The sequence below is a fragment of the Bufo gargarizans genome, chromosome 6 (genome assembly GCF_014858855.1).
Source record: "Bufo gargarizans isolate SCDJY-AF-19 chromosome 6, ASM1485885v1, whole genome shotgun sequence".
NCBI classification, from domain to species: Eukaryota; Metazoa; Chordata; class Amphibia; order Anura; family Bufonidae; genus Bufo; species Bufo gargarizans.
In genome coordinates, this window is record NC_058085.1 from 32,538,783 (window position 1) to 32,543,174 (window position 4,392).

Here is a 4,392-nt window from a genome sequence, read left to right on the forward strand (position 1 = left end):
CAGCTCCGCTACATACACATCACACAGAGACAGCTCCGCTACATACACATCACACAGAGACAGCTCCGCTACATACACGTCACACAGAGACAGCTCTGCTACATACACATCACACAGAGACAGCTCCGCTACATACACATCACACAGAGACAGCTCCGCTACATACACGTCACACAGAGACAGCTCCTCTACATACACATCACACAGAGACAGCTCTGCTACATACACATCACACAGAGACAGCTCTACTACACACACATCACACAGAGACAGCTCCACTACATGCACATCACACAGAGACAGCACCGCTACACACACATCACACAGAGACAGCTCTGCTACATACACGTCACAGAGAGACAGCTCCGCTACATACACATCACACAGAGACAGCTCTGCTACATACACATCACACAGAGACAGCTCTGCTACATACACGTCACACAGAGACAGCTCCGCTACATACACGTCACACAGAGACAGCTCCGCTACATACACATCACACAGAGACAGCTCCGCTACATACACATCACACAGAGACAGATCCGCTACATACACATCACACAGAGACAGCTCCGCTACATACACATCACACAGAGACAGCTCCGCTACATACACGTCACACAGAGACAGCTCCGCTACATACACGTCACACAGAGACAGCTCTGTTACATACACGTCACACAGAGACAGCTCCACTACATACACGTCACACAGAGACAGCCCCGCTACATACACGTCACACAGAGACAGCTCTGTTACATACACGTCACACAGAGACAGCTCCACTACATACACGTCACACAGAGACAGCCCCGCTACATACACGTCACACAGAGACAGCCCCGCTACATACACGTCACACAGAGACAGCTCCGCTACATACACGTCACACAGAGACAGCTCCGCTACATACACATCACACAGAGACAGCTCCGCTACATACACATCACACAGAGACAGCTCCGCTACATACACATCACACAGAGACAGCTCCGCTACATACACGTCACACAGAGACAGCTCTGCTACATACACATCACACAGAGACAGCTCTGCTACATACACATCACACAGAGACAGCTCCGCTACATACACATCACACAGAGACAGCTCCGCTACATACACGTCACACAGAGACAGCTCCTCTACATACACATCACACAGAGACAGCTCTGCTACATACACATCACACAGAGACAGCTCTACTACACACACATCACACAGAGACAGCTCCACTACATGCACATCACACAGAGACAGCACCGCTACACACACATCACACAGAGACAGCTCTGCTACATACACGTCACAGAGAGACAGCTCCGCTACATACACATCACACAGAGACAGCTCTGCTACATACACGTCACACAGAGACAGCTCTGCTACATACACGTCACACAGAGACAGCTCCGCTACATACACGTCACACAGAGACAGCTCCGCTACATACACATCACACAGAGACAGCTCCGCTACATACACATCACACAGAGACAGATCCGCTACATACACTTCACACAGAGACAGCTCCGCTACATACACGTCACACAGAGACAGCTCCGCTACATACACGTCACACAGAGACAGCTCCGCTACATACACGTCACACAGAGACAGCTCTGTTACATACACGTCACACAGAGACAGCTCCACTACATACACGTCACACAGAGACAGCCCCGCTACATACACGTCACACAGAGACAGCTCACGTACATACACGTCACACAGAGACAGCTCCACTACATACACGTCACACAGAGACAGCCCCGCTACATACACGTCACACAGAGACAGCCCCGCTACATACACGTCACACAGAGACAGCTCCGCTACATACACGTCACACAGAGACAGCTCCGCTACATACACATCACACAGAGACAGCTCTGCTACATACACATCACAGATGGCACCAGCACCTGCTTATTTGATTTATGACTTCTCCCACATATGATCACATGGTCATTACCAGGGGCGTAGCTAAAGGCTCAGGGGCCCTGGTGCAAGAGCTCAGCTTGGGCCCCCTTCCCTCAGTGCTTTGTGGTCAGGGCAGGGAAGCACATAGCTTTCATGCTGCCCGAGGCCACCTTCCAGCCAGAGGTGTAACTTGACCAGCATGCACTTTCTATAATACCGGTGTCTTCTTATGCGGCACAAGGGTCTTTGGGCCCTCTCGGGCTCCTGGGCCCGGTAGCGACTGCTACCTCTGCAAATATAAAATGCGTAAAATAAATAAACCCCTATAGCTACGCCCCTGGTCATGACATCATGAAAGGTCCTTTACCTCCTCCAGCAGCACAGCCTGACTCCTCCCACACATGGTCACATGGTCATGACATCATGAAAGGTCCTTTAGCCCACTAGTCTCCCCCATCCATGTAGTGTCCAGCGGTGCAGGAGGAGGTATGTGTCCAGTCACCGCCATCGTCTGTCAGGTAAGGATTGTATAACATGTCCCTGGAGAGTCCTCGGTCAGTGAGGACAGAATCCGCCTTCTGAGGATGGAAACACTTTCTCTGTATTGATGATGTGTCCTCAATAGGGATGAGCGAACTTCTGTTTCATGTCCGCGTACAAGGTTCTGGTTATCTAAGAATTCAGTTATGGATTCCGCTACCACGGATGATAACTTATGGTCCCTGGTAGCGGAATCCTTAACGGAATTCTTAGATAACCAGAACCTTGTACGCAGACATGAAAACACAAGTTCGCTCAACACTTGTCATCAGTATCTGACTGTGGTGGTCCGACTCCCGCCGATCAGCTGTATGAAGAGAATGGCGCACTCTCCTGCGAGCGCTGAGTTCTCTTCTCTGCTCGCCATTGACATTGCAGCGGTTTGCAGTGGAACTGACTTCAATGTACCTGTAGTTTCTACCACAGAAGAGAGCAGGGAACTTGCTGAGCAAGAAGCCTTTTCAGGACCAAACCAATTTGGACAGTTCCGTTCTTGTTTCCTGCTCGTCTTCCATAAGTCTTTTATTTTTTCGGATGTCATAGACGTACGTGTTTTTTTGAGGAGTGAGTTATATTTGTTTTAATGGCAGCATTTAATTTTCCATCTAAAGTCTTGCGATAATGTGGAAAAAATTAAAATTTTTATGGTGGAACGAAAAAACACAATAGTTTTTTGGGTTTTCTTTTATGGTGTGCAGTAATAATGACACGATGACCTTATTCCGCGGTCAGTACAATTACTGGAGGTTCCATGTTTATAGAGGTTTTATTAATACTTTATTAGGTTTCAAAAAATGAACAACTGAATAACCTTGTCTTCGTATGTTGTGTTTCCTCTTATTATCTCCAGTAATTGTATTTTACATGGGATTTTGTAGGATTTTCCATCATCTCATCTTCTTTCCATTCAGGTTCCTACAATATAGGATCCGCTCAGTGGATATCTTCTATATAAGATCCTTCTCCTGATTGACCCGTCAATGATGGATAGGGACAGGAACAAGATGGCGGAGAGTATAATAAATCTCACCCTAGAGATTCTCTTCCGGCTTACTGGAGAGGTGAGAGATTCTGATGATGTCACATTACATCATCTTATCTATGTTAGATGGACATGACTGGAGAGGTGAGGGACTCTGGAGATGTATGGAGTGATATTTATTACTGTGTCTCTCCATAACCAGGACTACACAGTAGTGAAGAAGACCTCTAGTGAGCGCTGTCAGGCCCCTGTCTCTGAAGGATCGGGAAGAACCCTGAACCCAATCACAGGGCCTCCACCTCACCCCCTGATACATGAAGAAAATAATAGAGAGAAGATCCTAGAACTCACCAACAAGATGATTGAGCTGCTGACTGGAGAGGTGACACTGCTGGGAATGCTGGGACATTATACAGGAATGCTATGAAGGGATCTGGGTGATGACTGTATCATTCTGTTGTCAGGTTCCTATAAGGTGTCAGGATGTCACCGTCTATTTCTCCATGGAGGAGTGGGAGTATTTAGAAGGACACAAAGATCTGTACAAGGATTTCATGATGGAGGATCACTGGCCCCTCACATTACCAGGTAATAGACATGACTAAATACACATGTCCTCTCATTATCTGTATGTAAGGAATGAATTCAGTCTATGGATGTGTTTCCTACAGTTAAGGAAGAGATAAGAACACCAGAGAGATGTCCCAGTCCTCTTCTTCCACAGGATGGTTCAGAAGAACATCACAATGTCCCACAGGATGATCAGGTAGATGGGAATAAGGTCTCATGAAATGTTTCCTATGATCTGTAGAAGGATGTGAAGATCTTGTGTTCAATCTTGTTTTATCCACCAGAATAATATTTTTTACCGTTGTATAATGAGAAAGGTGAAGATGGCAGGATTACAGCTGACTATAGACATTACATGTAGTCTGGAGCTTCTC

The 4,392-nt window shown here is 47.1% G+C and overlaps 1 long non-coding RNA gene across 1 annotated transcript; it reads left to right on the top strand.

The window, feature by feature from the left end:
- Window positions 1-2,380: 2,380 nt before the first annotated feature.
- Window positions 2,381-3,953, top strand: LOC122941702. The gene is made up of 4 exons (XR_006390494.1): window positions 2,381-2,444; window positions 3,378-3,527; window positions 3,651-3,830; window positions 3,913-3,953. It is a non-coding gene; the product is annotated as an uncharacterized LOC122941702 (long non-coding RNA).
- The last annotated feature ends 439 nt before the right edge of the window (window positions 3,954-4,392 follow it).